This window comes from Ambystoma mexicanum, chromosome 2p, assembly GCF_040938575.1.
Source record: "Ambystoma mexicanum isolate Mex_15411 chromosome 2p, UKY_AmexF1_1, whole genome shotgun sequence".
Taxonomy (NCBI): Eukaryota; Metazoa; Chordata; class Amphibia; order Caudata; family Ambystomatidae; genus Ambystoma; species Ambystoma mexicanum.
Genome location: NC_090923.1, coordinates 960,768,202 through 960,786,867, shown reverse-complemented (window position 1 = coordinate 960,786,867; position 18,666 = coordinate 960,768,202).

Here is an 18,666-nt window from a genome sequence, read left to right as displayed (position 1 = left end):
GGCAGCGGTTGGGCCAGGCCATAGATGTGGAGCGGCGGCGGGCGAAAGAGGCACGGCTCACAATGGTCAGGGCGGAGAACTCCATGCGGAGGGCACTGAGGCGGGCCGAGTGCCTCGAGGCAATTCGCAGGTAGTTGGAGGTCAACATGTCATCGTCCCTGAGAACCCTCAGGGCCAGGGAAGAGGACCTCCTCCAGGACATTGAGAAGGAGTTTGATAATGCCCTGGCCCGGGAAATCGGAAAGTGAGCCGTCGGACTAGCCCGCCGCCATTGTATATAGTTTTTAGTGTTAGGTTTCATTTTCGCTTTCCTTTGATTTGGGGTGTTTGGACTATGCCCCACACATTTGTATATAGTTCTTTTCTTAGGTATTTTTTTGGATAGGTTTCATTTCTTTCGTTGGGCTCATGGACCCTGGATGAACTCGGTGTACATAGTTGAACAGTGGATCATGTGAGCATTTGATTTTATTTATCACCATGGATCAATGGATTTTTCAATTTACGTTTCCTTTGGATTTCATTTGGTGGACCGTGAGATTGGACACATGTTTTTTTTTCATCACTTTGGATTTGTTCTTCATACGTTTTTTTATTCTGTTTCGGACATACATTTCATTTCATCGTTTGAAATATGTTTTATGCTTTCATTTAATTTCATTCATTTTGTTTATAATACATTTTTGTTTCTTACTTCCATGTGTGGTATTCGCTCATTGGGTTACTGCATGTGAAAAAGTGGATTTAGACAACCACTTGCACCCAGTTTGTGTGTGTGAGGGACATGTTTTGATGTACATAGTTGACTTTCAGTTTGTGTCATGGAATAGCCATTTCAGTGTGGGGTGGATTGGGGACTTGATTGCCTCTCAAGACTGGGGTGGCGTGCTGTGGGATTTCGGCGCACACGAGGCCCATTATTGTGCATCTTTATGATGTGTTGGGGGGGACATGAGTCGGGGCCTGCTGGCAGTTGCCCCTCAATGCTGGGTGGGTGGGGGTGCTGAGGGACATGAGTCGGTGATCACTAGTGCAAGGTGACATGTGGGCTGGCTGGGGGGCATGCCCATGGTGGATGGGCTGCCTGCGGGACATGACCAGGGGTGCAGGGTAGTCCCCTGTGGTGTGGGCTGCCTGCACGGGCTGGGGGGGGGGTCGAGGGCACACCTGGGAGGACCCACACTGGCAATTCACGTGTGTAACACCCCGCGCACCCCACTGGATACACGTACGCCGCTCTGCAAGCGATTTCACATGTGAAAGTTCCAGCGCACCCCTCAGATTACACGTACCCTGCTCAGACAGCGAAATTGCGTGTGAAAGTTCCCACGCACCCCAGTAATACATGTACCCCACTCGCCCAAGGCCTATCACGTGTGAAACTCCCCGCGAACCCCTCAGAATACACATACCCCACTCGCCCAAGGCCAATCGCGTGTAAAACTTCCCGCGCACCCCCGAAATACACCTACCCCGCTCGCCCAAGGCCTACCGTGTGTAGAACTTCCCACGCACCCCAGTAACACGCGTACCCCACTCGCCCAAGGCCTATCGCATGTGAAACTCCCCGCGCACCCCTCAGAATAGACGTACCCCACTCGCCCAAGGCCAATCACGTGTAAAACTTCCTGCGCTCCTCCGAAATACACATACCCCGCTTGCCCAAGGCCTATCGCGTGTGAAACTCCCCACGCACCCCCGAAATACACATACCCCACTTGCACACGGCCAATCGCGTGTGAAAGTTCCTGCGCACCCCAGTAATACATGTACCCCGCTCGCCAAAGGCCTATCGCGTGTGAAACTCCCTGCGCACCCCTCAGAATACACGTACTCCACTCACCCAAGGCCAATCGTGTGTAAAACTTCCTGCGCACCCCCAAAATACACGTAACCCCCTCGCCCAAGGCATTTTGCATGTGAAACTCCCCGCGCACCCCCGAAATACACGTACCCCGGTCGCACAGGGCCAATCGCGTGTAAAACTTCCCGTGCACCCCCGAAATACACATACCCCGCTCGCACAGGGCCAATCGCGTGTAACACTTCTCATGCAGCGGGGTACGTGTATTCGGAGGGGTGCGCGTGGATTTTTACAGACGTTTTCGTGGTTGGGGGGCTGTATGCTGGTCCACTGGCCTGTGCGCCATGTACGGGATTTGTGCGCTGTTCATGGCGTACGGGGAGGGGTTGGGGGCGTAACTGGCGCTGCTGCAGGGTCGATGCATCACTCTGCGCCACGGCTGGTTATGGATGTTAAAATCCATGAATAGGCTGTGCGCGGAAATAGATTTTGGCGCACGCGGCTGGGGCAGACTGCCGCACGCGCACACTGTGCGCCAGCCGCGTGCGCCACTTGTGCGCTGAATTCTATGAATTACCCCCCGAGTTGTGCAGCTCTGCTCGAGAACTGCCTATTTCAAATTATTTCACGTACTGTGGTTTCTTGCATATTTTTCCAACACTAGATTATGTTGTTCTTACATAAGGCTGTTAAATTTTAAATAATTTTTCATCTAAGTAAGCCAACTTATAATACAACGTGCCTCATTACTGGGTTGGCGATTGGCGATAACCCGCCGGTATCACACAAATCTGACGCCTGACTTCCTGGTGCCACCTGCGACGCGGGAAGTCAGGCGCCAGATTTTGTAAGTCCCCATTCCCATTGAGTCCTAACGGACTCCATGGGAGTAGGGAGACGGAAGCACCGGCACCATTGCTAATGGTGCTGGTGCTTCCGTGCCGAATCTGCCTACCAGGCTCGATGCCTGCCAGGGTCAGACCTCTCGGGCGGAGCGGCCCCGGCAGGCAGACTCGTAGTGTGGCGATCCGGAAACAAGGGTGCCGGTGAGCTTACTGGCACCCTTGTTTATAGATTGCCACACTTGTAATGAGGCCCAATATCCTTTGAGTATGGGGTCATGTCATCCTGACCAATTGGGCCATCTGCACATTACTACATGCCACCAATATGGCGTTAAGCCATATCAATAGAGATTTGCTCACTTCTTACTACCTTGTAAATCAACATATCATTCTACAGACATCTGCTACCATCATTACATACATGCAGTGACATAGAGCCTCAATTGGCAGACACTCTGGGAGTCCCAGTAGTCGTCTCCAAACTCTCCCTTCAATTTTCTTTAGCCATCTGGTATCGGTCATGAATGTGGCTTCCAGGTCATTGAGAAACACAGGAACTATACTCTGTCTGTACACCTGTATGACTCCCGCAAGGCTGTACCCTGCAGTTTTCTTAGCAAATGCCTTGATGTTCACAGCGTGTGCTATTGCATTATCCACCTTCACTTCAATCATATCTGTATATTTGTTAATAGATCTTATTGACAGTCCAATGTGTTTATATACGAAAATGTCTCCTGCTTCCTCGTCAGTCCTCTAGCGCCACTGACTACCATCACTTTAGTTTTCTCAAGATTTATTATGAGACCATTTTAAGTCGCGTATTGTGTACGTTCATAAGTTGCCCTTCTCATTCCTACGGGGATATGATCCATGGAACCAAGTCATCAACGTATGGCAGCCAATTTACATGGATGGCCTGATCTTTGGAGGAAAACAGTGAAGCAGACATCCTAGCAGGCAAGCCAGCAAGATATAGGTTGGTCAGCATGGGCTCCAGCACACACCTCTGTTTTAACCCTCTGACGGTGGGAATCTCTTTTGAGCATGCATCCATGCTGTTCAACCTAACTTGTGCACTTGTATCCTCATGACACTGTCTCAGAATCATCAGCAGTGACTCTGGCAGATCCCATCTTTTTAATTTGGCCCACAGTCGATCCCCGTCAACTGTGTCAAATGCTGACATAAGTCAACATGTGCCAGATACAATGGAGGGTGCCTCTTCTTTTTTGCCCTAGTAGTTAGAGTGCTCAGCAGGAGTATATTATCTGAGATGGAGCAACAAGCCATAAATCCTGCCTGGAAGGGGGATAGAATCTATTTTTCATTAACCCACCATTTTAAGCCATTTAGGATCATGGAGGCGAAGATATTCCCTGACACATCGAGCATGGATAATCTTTGCAGAGTCACGGCAATCTTTTTTGTGTGGATAGGTATTAATATCGCCCGTCTCCATGATCCCAGAATGACTCCCTCCTCACAGGCACGGGTCAATAGTATTAGTATGATCTCCCTCCAAAACCTTGGATTTTCAGAGATGATCACACTTGCCAAGCCATTTTGCTCCAGAGCCCTGGATTTGTTCTGTTCTTTAGGAAAAAGTTATTATCCTTACTAAAAGTAATCTCAAAACTAAGACCCAGAGTTAATGTTTTATTCTTAGGCTGGCTTACATTGCCCCCATATATATTAGTTAAAAGTAGTATCCAGGTTTCTTCCTTTATGGGGTTTATAACAATGGCTGAGTTGGGTCTTTTAAATCATTCATGAGTTTCCATAATTACTTCTCCTTTTATGATGATCCCTAGCATATTCTGCCACTGGGCATTCTTAATAAAAGAGAGGTGCCACCATTTCAGCCAACTTCGATATTTAATTTTTTCCCTGTTCATGTATTTTTTGCATCACGAATGGCTGGGTCATATACACCAGTGTGTTTTACGTTGTCGCGATATGCATATCTGTTGCCAACCACTGCGACTTTAGCAGCACACGGAGAAAGCCATCCGATAATGTCGCAAGTAGGGGTAGTAGATTTTGCATACAATACTTGCTCCAGATTTTCTGTTAGAATATCTCTCATAGCGTTCAGGTTTTTTCCATCCAGCTTACATCTCATATTTATCACTATAAAAAAAAATGTTGGGACCCCCCCCTATAACTTTGCCCCCCTCCACGAAACATCACCCAAAAGAATTCAGAGTGGGCCATATACTTTTTTTGCAAACTTTTATGCAAATTCATCCAGGGGGAGCGTAGTTATAAGCCGGACAAAAAGTGGTCTTCCTATGAGATGAACAACTTAACCATAACTACACAGCCGCTACCGCGGGCCGTGTAATATATCACCTATGCGGTGGGTGTGCTACTCAGTCGAATTCGATATTTAGTCTGGCCTGCGCATGAGCACTATATGTTGTGTATTGAACCTTCATGGACTCTATGCTCTTCATATCGCTAAGATTGATAAAGAAGTAATCTAGAGTCTCTTTTCTAATCCATCTGGCACGTATAGTTACCAAGGACATCTGCCACCACTCTCCCAATGAGCATGCAGAGCCCCCATTTGTTGACAAAGTGCATCCAGCGCAAGCCTAGCTTGTCAGATAAAGTCTGCCTAATACTGCATTCAGCCCTCACATATTTAGAGGGGTCTATTATCTGCTTAGCCACACAGTGGGCGTTTATGTCACTGCTAATTATTATCAATGTTTCCCCATGTTCCTGGTACCATTTTGCAATAATTTCCGATAGTGACTCCTGTATGCTACTTCTAATACAACCCTGTGGTGGATCAAAGACATTGACCACTAGCAATGAATTATATCCCTTTACTGCTGGTACTTTTATCTCTGCTGCTAGTATATTTGCCCTATTTTCTCTCGGCCTAATTTTAATTACCATAAATTAATTTGATACACCAATTATCATTCCCCCAATAGGCCTCCCCAGAGAACCTGTTTTTTTGCCATGGCTTGTATGATTGTATAACCGTCTATAAATACAGGGTGGGTCAGCCAGCATTCATGTAAGAGAAAAATGTCACTGTCATATAATAGCTTATGTCCCCCCTCCTTGGATGTAAAATGGTGAAAGCCAGGCATGTTCCATGCCAAAGGCCTTAGGGTTCAGTGCTTTTTTTGAGAGTTGCAAGTCAGGAATATGTTCAGCCATCGTCCAGATCTTTAACGTAGCAGGGCTGCTCACTCATCATCAGCCGCACTTGGTTTCCCTAAGTTTGTGCTCCGTTTTGTGGGTGTTCTCGCCACCAACTGCCACGTCAGGGGCACTGCTATTAGATATTATGTGTGAGCCCTGTTGAAACTTATGTGCCCCAACTTCACAATTTATGGCTTCCATGTCATAGCCCATTCTCAATAGGCGGCAATAATTAGATAGAACAAGATCGACAGTTGCACTAGCATAACAGTGGACCTTATATGAAGGTGTGCTTCCATTATCCTCCAGCTCCACATATTCAAAATCACTTGATAACAGCACCCTGAGCTGAGGAATAGTGTGGGAGACTCCCAGAACAGAGTTTCTGTTTAGCCATTTTTCCTCACTGTTTGGGAAAAGACTGCTGATTAGAAACCTTTTACAGGTCCCCTCTGCCATTTTTATTTCATCCGTGCTAGCCTTGGCACAGTTCAGGGAACTAGACCAAGCAGTTACCAGAATGTCGCCTTTGTCCCTAGAAGGGGGTTGTTCTTCTATTTCAGCTACGTCATTGTCCCCTCAGGTCATAATAGACTAGTTTACTTCACTTGAGGCAAGTAATTCACTGTTTTCAAGTAAGGCAATGTTGTCCTCAGGGGAGTTGCTAGGTCTGGAAAAGACCCGGGGCTAAGCTGATGTTGGAACTGTTGGGACGGGGGCTAGCTAGTCTTTTGGCTGTAGCTCCTGAGATTCTACAACCAAAAGATCAGGCTATAGCCCCCTTAGCCCCCCCTAGCAACGCCCCTGGTTGTCCTTATCGTCAGGGGTGGCAAGCAGCCAGCTGGTGAGCTTTCCAGATTTTTTATCTGCTCTTTTTTGCTTTCTTTTTGCTCTTGGTATTGGCAAGCTCATTTCTGTCAGGTGACAGGTCCCAGAGTGTCGAACATTTCGCACAGTGCAGCCTTTTGCTCTTTTTGCCTCATCCCAGTTTTAGGTTTCAGGGTTGCTAGTCTTTTTAACCTATGCCTTTTCTTATGTGTCTGGAAACTACTTTCAGTGCTGCCATTTGCAGGTTCCGAATTGACGACTCCTGAAGCCTCATTCTCCTTGTCTTCCGCTTCTTGTAAATTACTGGGGTGAATGGCAGCTGTTTCCCTTTCCAGCTCTATGCTATTGCCATTAATTATCGTGCTTTGGGCGGTTTCAACTTTTTCTAGCAGTGTTCTCTGCATTCCAATATCTTCACGTATCCTAGTGCAGAGCTTTAGCGAAATTTGTATTGCATACCGCAGTGTTTCCAAGGCCATACTGTCGTGATTTGCTTGGCTACAGGTGGCTGAAGTGCGGTTTAGCTCGGTTGTTTTGGCAAAAAGTACAGATGATGCAGATAAACGGGCGTCCTTAGACTGGACCGCACCACCAGGCTTATTCTGTTTCGCTAGGTCGCATCTGGGACTGGCTGCCATAGCAGATGTGGTGACTGGCTAGATATTGTTTATTTCCTTTTGGAGAGAATAGCAAAGTTTGGGGCGGGAGATGTTATTATCTATCACTATGGATGAGGAGTGTTGTGCTGTGCTGTCAGTCTGACTCTCGCCTTGAGCCGTTAACGGGCCCAAATCAGCAACCTCTGCCATGAAATAGTCTGTAATTCTTACTTCACGAAGGTCCACCATGATAACTTTGCCCTTGGTCAGGGAACTTTGTTTGTCGCAGGAGTTTTTCGAGTTGCTTGCGATGCAATCAGTCTCAGCGATCCTAGGTTTCAAGCACAGATTTTATTTTTTGTTGAGGTTTAGACAACTTCTAGGGCAACCAATTATCTTGCGCGCTGAGGTGATGTTGTAATAGTATAGTGGTAAGGTAGGCCGCTGCGTGTTATTGTGTTCACGAGGAAATGCCATAACCTCTTAGGGGAATAGTGGATGGTTTGTACGAACACCAATCATGCTGCGATGAGCCCGAATTGGTCTTAGAATTTAATATTCAAATATTAGTTCCGATTTCCAGTGCTCACAAAATCCGCAATATTTAGAAGAAAATATCTCTGGGCTTGTGCCTGTTGGTGGTGGGAGTAGTGGCGTGTGAGTGGCACATGCACCAGAGCAGTGTGAACAGTGAACATTTAAGAGGCCCCCTGCGTTATGGTTGGAACTTTTCAAGCCATCCAATGTGTCCACTATTTACCGAAGTCGCGTGATATATCATGGGGGTTTGATATTTGCATTTGCGTGCGCCCGCTTGATAACAAAATGTGTTATTCAGTATTAATCTTAAATCTTGGGATGACGCCAGCCCAGTGGTGTAGTGGTTTACAGTAGGAGTGTGGCAGTGAGTTTACAGGCTGGAGCCTGGTTGCCATGGTACCATTAAGCTAGTCCATAGTCCATCTTTGATGGCGTTGGTACGATGAGATCCCTGTATTGTATGTATTCAGAAATGTAACGTGTATGGGTGAGATGAATGTGTGCATTATCACATGATGGATAGGTTCCATGCAGCACATGACTAAGACCTAGTTGGGACCCTGCATTTATTTAAGAGCGGGTGACCAGCATTTCTTTGCTTTTTCACCATGGTCTTGTCATGGTTCCTGTCGAAGGTGGCTTTCCTACTATGCACAGGTAAGCTGTGATGATTGTGTGTTAATCCCGGAGTCACAAGGAAGAGGGCGCCGATGAGAATGGCGTTCTTTGTTCACGAGACTAGGTCATAAAGGAATGGCATAATGATGGCTGGGCTAATTACATGTTTGTTACCATCATTTTTTCGAGACATCTAAGGATAAAGCTAATAACGAGATGAGGCATTGGGATCTGCATAACCAGTTGCTTTTTGGCTTCTGACAAAGCTTTTGGGTGAAGATTAGTGAGCCAATTTCCACACATGAGGTGAGTGGTTGGGCTCATCAGGTTGAGGAGCGATGTTTACACTGTTGTGGTACCACCTTGGGTGACCTAGGTGATGGTTTGGTGTCGACATTTCTTTCCCCCTTGAGAGGCATACACTGGTGATTGGGACACAAGAGGTGTGGTAGTGTGGTTACTGCCTGTGTTGTAGAGGTGAAGGGTATTTTTGACCACATGATGTATCTGGGAGGGGTGATTGAGAGTTTGATAATCCGCTCTCTTGACAGATGCTATAGATTAATGAAGGACAGTACTTAATGAGGTGTTACCTTATCTTGGTTTGTAGATAGATGTAGAATTTAGATGACCACCACTGTTGAGTAGACCCACTTATGGTGTCAGCGTATTGAAGAGTTTTTGACCATCCTGAATCTCAAGCGATTACAGGTATGGTCCTTGATAATAGGTGTGGTTAGGATTTACACAATTATTGTGACTGGTGGTAATTGTAACCCAGCCGTTGTATAGTGGTTCCGACATGCAATTGTGTGCATATTGGTTTTGTCTTCTAGTGTTTGGTATTAATGCGGTGAAGATTGTGATAATCTGTGAATACGTGTCAAGAATTCGGTAGAAGAGCCATTGTCCCCTATATTAGAGTTCCATGTGTTTGGGGTCAAGATGTTGAGGAGATACAATTGTGTTTCTACACCCCTGAATAATGTCAAGCATAGTGCGTTGATGAAAGAAACATGCTGGGTATAGGCGTTAATAGAATCGCGTTGGTGTAATATCGATATTCAAATACAAGGTGTATCTCTGACGTTGACATTTGTATAGACAGAGGTATAGGTTATTAGATTAAAAAGTCCTATTTTAAATGGTTTAGCTAGCTGTTTAGACACTTCTAAATTGTATATCAAAGATTTTAGGATGTTTAATATAATTGTGATGATTTGTATGTGATTTACTTTTTGTATTATGGAATAAAATGTATATTTATTTGTAATTGTGTTGTACGCTTGGGCACCACTTCTGACAAATTGCCTTTTTGTTTTTACATTGTCTATATTACACTATAAGTAGATATTGTCACCACACTTATAATTTCGGGTTACTCGATTTATTTTAAAATAACATCTGAAGAACTCCCCTCACTTGAGTAGTTCCAAGCAAAAGCGCAAAATGTCATAATACATAGATCGCTTAATTTAACATAGTATTCTGTAGTGTGTTTCATCTGAGGACTGTCTGTGGAATGTTGAGATGAGTTAAGTGCCTAGTGGGTGAGAATTTGAGGGCTTTGTGTGGTTGTGTGTGTGTGTCGTTTATTATTATTATTTTTTTAGTGCAGGCATAGATTCGGGAAGCAAGGCAGTGCTTTACAATCATAGGGGAAGAATACAGTGAAGGAAGCAGAGAAAAAGGTAGCAGGGAGCTAGCAACAAGGGAGGGCTGGCTATTGACAGCAAAGGACCTACACATGGCTAACGGAGGACACAGTGGGTACCAGACAACTGACTTTCAGGTACGGTGGGGAATGGAGGGTGTGTGGACCTAGGTGCTAGGGAGCCATTCTTTGAAGAGGAAGGTCTTGAGCTCTTTCCTGAATTGTAGACGTGATGGGGCAAGTCTGATGTTGGCATGGAGGACGTTCTAGAGTTTTGGGGTGTAGGCAGAGAAGGCCTTTTTTCTGGTTCTTTCCTTCCTGCACCAGTCGAGTTCAAGTCTGCATATCTCCTTTCTTCTGGTGGATCGCAGTACTCCGTAGATGCAGAGTTTCTCAGTGAGATAGCTAGAGGACCTCAGGTTCACTGCTTATAGGTGATGCAACAGAATTTGAAGATGATACAGGCTTGCAGCAGGAGCAAGTGCAGTTTGATGAGGGTCGGGTGATGTGTTGAATTTGCAGAAACCTTCAACGAGTCAAACTGCAGGGGTGCCAGGGTAGTCGCCGAAAAAGCCTTCCAAAAGGGTATTGCCACCATCCAGGTGAAAGAGGACCAAGGCTTGAATAGCAGATATGATGTTGTTTTCTGGGATGAAGGGCTTAATTTTTCACTTGAGATAAAGTTGGTACCTAGTCGTTTGTGTCTTCCTTGCTATGTGCTGTTTGAAGTCAGGTGTCTGTGGATGTCGACTCCAAGGGACTTGACGAAGGTGGCCAGTTGGGGTGTGAAGACCTCAAGGTTTATAGCAGAGAGCCAGTTATGGATGTCAGGCTGTTCGGTGTTGTTGGTCAGCAGTAGGAATTCCATTTTGGACAGGTTGAGCTTCAGGCAAGCACTGGGCATCCAGAACTGGATTAATGTGAGGCAGGCCTTCAGTCTGTGGATGTCTTTGATGGAGGATATTTTGAGGTAGATCTCGGTGTCATCTGCATGTTGGTGGATGTGGATGTTGCATGGAGAAAAGAGGGTGTGTCTGTGGCCATCACTATGTATCCATAACACAATGTGCATTCTTGGATGAATACATTAAGGTAGAGGTAGGTTGCATGCTTCCTCTTTCTTGTTTTTCCAGAAATACATCTGTATCATCATCAGTCTTACTTTGATGGACACAAAAGAAAACAGGGCAAGCGATCTACGTTTTGCTTTGATCCAACATGAGTTGTAAGGAGTTACAGGTTTATTTTCAATTGATAAGAAAGCTAATGATTTCACATGAAAATATTAGTGTGATCCTAGTTTGTTTTCCTTCCTTTTATAGTTGTGTGTTCAAGATGAGTACTTAGAGTCCAGAGGTGATTTTGAGTCAGAAGGTTGAATGTGCCCAATGGTGTGGTCTTTCCCACAGTATACGTTCTCTCCCTACAGGTTCTTTGGCAGTTTGGCCTTCTTTTCCCTGGCCATGGACCTTCAGAAGTTTGGCATCAATATATTCCTTGTACAAGTGATCTATGGGTCTGTGGAGCTCCCAATGCGAATGCTGTGCCTCGCCAGTTTGAACTACTTTGGCCGCCGCATCACTCAAGCGACCACCCTCATTCTCTCTGGACTGCTCATCTTGTCCTATTTAGCTGTGCCCAAGGGTAAGCTCACTTGAAGAACATTTTAAATTTGACTTGCAAAACTTGCATTACATTGGCATCACTGTTAAAAAGTATATGTATATGGAGCCAGTGACCTTGCTAGTCATCATTCTTCATGCAATAGTAGGGAAACCTAAGGAAAGAGGGGGATTTGTTCATCTATTGTCTAAATGACCTACACATGTCCCCTTGTTGGTGTGTAGTGTGTTTGACCGATATACACAAGTGAACTTGTGCATAACCTTGGCACTAATCCACTTACTGGAACACACAAACACTTGTTTGTATCCCACATACCCTTGCAGCCCACCTTTAATTGTTACAGCAGTGACATAACCAGAGACCATTCTTGTGGCGTAAATGGCCGCAGGTTTATTCAGTTTCCACATCAATCACCAAATCTTAATCTCTACAGGATACAAATCTCATATTTACGTATTTACATTTGACAAAAACGTCTACATTCCATATCACGTTAGTTTTCTTTCAATAAAACATATTTTTTAATGCAACCAGCTGACTATGTTAATTTTCACCCATCCCCCTCATATTTCAATCAAGTCCGTCTGGGCCAAAACTCCCCAGCCTAGTGTCTCAGAGGACTGTCTTGCCCTTGCGGGTTGTCCCGGGCTGGAAGGAGCACCATTCATATCGGGGGAAGTCACAGGTCTCTCTTTTATTTAAGAACCCCCTCACCGATTGGACTCAGAGGGGCCCTTACTGCTCCACTTCTTAAAGCTTGACCTACTTGCATTTTTGTCACAATGGTCGCTTGCAAACTGCCCCTGGGACGATAGTAGTTACCTCTGTTTGTTATACATATTCTGCACCTTAGTCATGTTTCCTTAGCTTGGTGGGGGGGTGTTTATGACGTGGCTCTCCTCTTGCATCCAGATGCTGCAGCCAGGATGTGTGGCTCTTCTTGCAGCGAGGTCATTTTAAAACCTGCTCAGCTTGCTCCCCATTAGTCGCTTTCGGCCAGCTCCATATTTCAAATAATGCCGACCAATTGCATTACCCTCCTTTGAGCACTGCCATTTTGCACATTTGCCTCTTTGGCGCTGTTTGGCCTTATGTTCACAGGCTTCAACCCTTCCCCCAAACATGCCTCCCTGGCCACGGGCAAAGTTAAGCTTGCAGACTCATTATGGTCTGCCTTCGTCTCCTCGTTGTCCACCGCAATAACCTTGGCACTAAGCCACTTCCTGGCACCCCCAAAACACTTTGTTTGTATCACACATACCCTTGCAGCTCACCTTTATTTGTTACAGCGCTAACGTAATCAGAGACCATTCTTGTGGCAGAAATAAGCACGTTTATTCAATTTCCACATCAATCACCAAATCTTAATCTCTACATTGCATGATAAACTTCTCATCATATTTGCGTTATTACATTTGACAAAATCGTATACATTCCATAACACATTCATTTTCTTTCAATACAACAAATGTTTTAAGGCGACCAGCTGGCCATGTTAATTTTCATCCTTCCCCCTCTTACTTCAATCAAGTCCGTTCTTGCCCAAAACTCCCCAGCCTTATGTCTCAGAAGACTGTCATGCCCATGTGAGTTGTCCCAGGCTGGACGGAGCGGCTTTCCTATGGGTGGAAGTCACTGTTCTCTCTTTTATTCAACAACCCTCTCTGATTGGCCTCAGAAGGGCCCTTACTGCTGAGGGATCGATAGCCACCAACCAATTTTCTTAAAGCTTGACTTTGTTGCATTATTGTCATAACGGTTGCTTGCACACTACCATACCAAAGGGGGTGGGGGGTCTGCCACCCTCCTTTAACTCCCTCACTCCTACTTCAGCACCTTTAGCTTAGTGAACATGTTCCATAAGAAAAGGTCCATGCCTTTCTCTGAAAGATGCACAGAGTCTTCCATGTTATAATCTGGAACTTCAAGGTTTATAAGGCCGTGGCGTATCGGTGCGAACCCCATACGCTTGCAATATTTGGACGTGGCCTTATTCAGCTTCTTGCATGACTTTACAATAGCTTGGTGGGATTCAGCTCCTCTCCAACTGTATCTGGGTGTTATCTCTGACCGCTCTTTTTCTGTCCACTCCAAGTGAGCTGCTATCCTCTGCAGCAATGCCATCATTTCCTTGAGTAAAGTCCCACTTCCTAAGTTTGCCTGGTCATTGCCACCAAAATCCCTGGCGTCTGTTGCCTCTGTAACAGTGATTCGACGTCCCTCTCTAACTCGTCCCATCTCATGCCGGGCATACCCCACTGTTCAACTATGAAATTCTTTGTGTGATCTCTACCTATTCGATGCTCCATCTTTTCCTTTCCCTTGAAACGTAAGAGTGACCAACCACCCTCACAGTTTTCTGATCCTTTTTCAGTCTTCCTGTGTGGGTTGGAAGAGCATATGAACTGGCTGATCACATTTGCATCTTACTTAGCCTTACTTATCTTTTGTAGCACTCCTGCTTCCAGCCTCTGCAAGGGTGTCAAAGAAGGAAACTGACACAAAGGTGTCATGGTGGTGGTTATAGACTTGTATTTGTGCATACAAAGACACTCATTATCCCTATCTTTTAAGAGGGGTTTCCCTGCCTCAAAACTAATACTAAAGGGTCTGTCAGAATGTCAGTGAAAAAGAACTCCACCGTCTTCTGTCACAACCTACTTCTATCCGTCACACTACAACTAAAGGATAATCTAACAGAACGTTCCTTCTACAGTAGAATGTCTCCCTTCTCCTGATGCTCAGCTAGTGTTCATAAGAATGTTCTCTTGGAACAAAAATGGCAGAGGGAATGACTCCCTTCCCATGGCTTGCAGATTTCACACAGCCTTGATACAATTACATGTCCAGGAGAATGGCTCCGTTCTCCTGGTGTAGATCTATACAGTTTCCAATAAAACCAGAGGGAATGACGCCCTTTCCCTGGCGTCTTTAGCACAACTCCCAGTTCAGGACCAGGGGAATTACTCCCTTCTTCTGGTATTGCTTGGCAGAGTTCACACGAAGGCCAGTGGAAAGGAATCCCTTCCCCTGAAGTCTTTAGAGTATGTTCCAAAAGCTTGAGCCTCTTCTCCAGGAGAATGACTCCCTTCTCCTGGTGTCTAAAAAGTTCTCTCTCACAATCTTCAGCTTGATGAACACTTTGCCACTCTGTTTTGGTGTTAGTAAAGTCCCAAATCTTTCTTTGTTGATCACTGGGCTCAGTGCCGCCACTCTGACGCAGAAGTTCTCCTTGCTTGCTCAGTTCCCTTTTGTTGGGCTCCCAGACCCTTCTCTAGTAGTCACTGGGCTTATTAGATCCACTGTGATGAGGAAGCTCTCCTCAGATACTTGGTTTCCAACAGTTGGGGTCTCCGACCCTTCTCTGGTGGTCAGTGGTCTTATTGTCACCACTGTGATGAGGAAGTTCTTCTCAGATGCTTATTTTACAATTGTTGGGGTCTCCAACCCATCTCTGGTGGTCAGTGGACTTATTGTCATCACTGCAACGAGGAAACTCTCCTCAGAAGCTTGATCTGTACTGTTTATGGTCTCTGACCTGTCTCAGGAGGTCAGTGGGCTTGTCACTACTGTGGCGAAGAAGCTCTCCTCGGATGCTCAAACTTTACTTGAGTCAGTGGTCTTATGACTGCCACTACGATGAGGAAGCGCTCCTCGGATGCACAAACAAACTTTTACTTGAGTCGGTGTTCTTATGATTGCCACTGTGATGGAGAGGCTCTCCTCAGATGCACACCTTAATCCCAGGATAATGTCTAGACTGCCTCAAATCTGGCCCGACTACCTGTCACGGTACTTGCCCCCAGACATCAGGAACAGACCAACCTGCCCTGGGTACTGGCTGCCATGGGGTCCTTTAATGCCCCAAAGGATTCCATAAGGGCTTCCAGGCTCATGCTGCCATCACAAATAAGGCAGGTTTCAAAGGGAGTGAACCACGTGCAGACCAGTCTGAGGCAGGCTAAAGGGACTACTTTACCTGAGGATCTACTTTCTAGGGTGTGGTAGGAGGGACTACTTTACCTGGGAACTACTTCTTGAAAGCTATATAAACCACGCCCTCAGAACAGAACACGCTTCGCGTTATTCTGCACTCCTGCGGCTCACCATGTCTGTTAACTTCAGGCCTGTCTTCAGCCATGCCCGTCCAGTTCTTCACGAGCTACCTGCAAAGGAAGGAAGAGAGAGGAGAAAACAGAACAAGGCTCTTACCTGATGCTCCATCTCGATCGCTCTGGAGTTTCCATTCTGCTGAGCTGAAAAGGAAAAGACATCAGGTTAGCCGCGCAGACCACGTAAACTACATTGCTATCCTGCGCAACGCTAATACTCACCAGAGGGCTGCTCATCCCAGCGATCCATCGAAACACCATCACTTGATCGCCACCATCACTCAATCGCCGCTCCGGAGCTGCCACACCTGTTGGAAAACATCAGGTTAGCTGCGCATTGGGGAAAGGCCTCATTGGACATTTAACTCTTACACAGCACTACTACTCACCTGAACACTGCATTTCCTAGCGGTCCCGCAATGCACCACCACGCAATCTCTGCCCCAGAGATAAAGCACCTGCAGAATACAAATGAAACAGCAAGTTAGTTACGCAGAAGAACAATACCGCATGTAAAGACTTTATCACATAACGCTGGTGTGAAACTTACCTTGGAATCCAGCTCAACGTTCCTGGGAAGAAGTCCGCTTCATCTTTTCGCACCAAGGGGAAACCTGTAAGAAAAAGGCACAGAAGTGAACTTTTGGCAACTTGAACTCTAAAGCAATCCATACCATTGGTATAAAACACTTACCCCATTGAGTCAGTGTTGTCTGTAACTCTGCAGGATCAGTGAAGTAACTAGATCCTTGAATTACTACGCACCCCAGCATACAGTTGCAGGATGGAGAGTCTGCCATTTATAACGCTAAGGTGAGACATAGCAGAGGGGTGCACAAGAAGGCCACGGGAGGTGGGAGTTGGCCCTCCTCCTTACGGTTGGGTAACATTTTGTTTAACCTTTTAGGCTAACCTGTTTTAGTGACGGAAGAGAGAATCAGAGGAGGCACGAGGAGCCATTCAACATCGGACCATCCAGTTCCATTCGGCACCTCTGTGGAGACCAGGTGAGCGTAACAGAACGCAAAGTCTTCACACAGACCTCTACCTGGGCGCCATGGAAACCTTAGAGACTGATCAACTAGCCCAGCTGTTGGGGGAACTCAGAGCAGAGGTGCATTCGGCTCGACAAGAGACCAACACTCTAAGAAGAGAACTAATTGTGGCAAAAGAGCGCACCGATGACCTAGCCAGACAATTACTCCAAGCCCAGGCTGGCCACACACCGTTACCCGCAATGGGGGCATCAGTCCCAACTCAGTCAAGTAATCCAGTGCAAGTGGTCCTTCCGGGAGCCATACCTTTGGCTCCACCAGAACGCTTTGCGGGAGACCCTAAACGGTTTGCAGTTTTTATGAACAAGTGCCGCCTACACTTCTTATGCAGGCCAGGGCCCTTTCCGAACGATCAAGCAAAGGTGGCCTTTGTTCTTTCATACCTTAGTGGCAGTGCTGCAGACTGGTCCATACCACTAGTTAATCAAGACGACCCCCTTCTCCGAGATTTCCAGGGGTTTCAGCAGAATATGGAGAAGCTGTTTGCCCGAGACTCCCAAGGCCAGGCTTTAGATAAGGAACTGCTGTCTCTTCGTCAAGGGAACCAGGATCTGTTAACTTATATTGCAACCTTCAATAGATTAGTGGTGGAAACCAGTTGGACAGAAGACAAAAGGACTACATTATTTCATCGTGGGCTGAGAGGCGAATTGAAAGACGTCTTAGCTCAAGTGTTGAATCCACCCCGAGACTGTGCGGAATACATTGACCTTGTGGTAGAATTAGACCACAGACTGCAGAACCGGAAAGCTGACCGAGGTAGACTGGAGAATCGAGTGTTTGTGCGTCTGAAGGACAATCCCCCCAAGACCACAGACACATCTGAACCCATGCAAATTGGAGGTGTACGGGGGCCACTGTCTAAATCTGAGAGGGATAAGAGAAGACAACAACAATTGTGCTTATATTGCGGGACAGCCAGCCATTTTTTCCGTGACTGTCCAGTGAAACCACCCAAGAAGGCAGTCGGGGTCGCCGATAAGGTCAGCGCCGAACCTGAGCCGGAAAACTACCCCGCACGGCAAGCGTAGAGGTCCGCTTGCCGAGAGAGAAGAAGGACTCCCAGACCTCACATCTAGCCTTACCAATAACCCTCATCAGTCACCAGCACCCGTCTCGTATGCACGCAGTCAGGGCTTACATCGACAGCAGAGCCATAGGTAACAATATGGATCAAGAATTGGCTTCAAGGATGTGTCTTTCTCTTTGCCAAAAGGCAACAACTGATTTGGTCATCACCGTCGATGGAACAGAGATCTCTTCAGGTCCTGTAATGCACTCGACGAAGGAGATGACGCTGTTGTGCCAAGAAGGGCATTGAGAGACCATTGTGTTTGACTTAATCAAGGCCCCGCAATATCAAGTAATTCTGAGAATGCTGTGGTTAGAAACGCATAATCCTTGCATATACTGGCGTGATAAGAGGCTGACCTTCTCAGAATGTGCTATTACCTGCTATCCAGAAGAATCCCTAACCAAGACAATCGCAACAGTCACGAGTCCAGTAAATCAGCTACCCCAGGAATACCAGGATTTTCAGGATGTTTTTCAGAAAGACCAAGCCAAAATCTTACCACCCCATAGACCATATGATTGCCAGATCGACCTAATACCTAGTGCTCAGATCCCGTCCAGCAGAATTTACGCCCTCACAGAACCCGAAAATCTTTATCTAAAACAATACTTAGATCAGTACCTGGTTAACTGCTTCATTCCCCCATCCAAGTCTCCGGCGGCCTCGCCCATATTCTTCGTCCTTAAAAAGGAAGGAGACCTAAGAACTTGTATCGACTACCGTGCATTAAACCAAGTGACAGTAA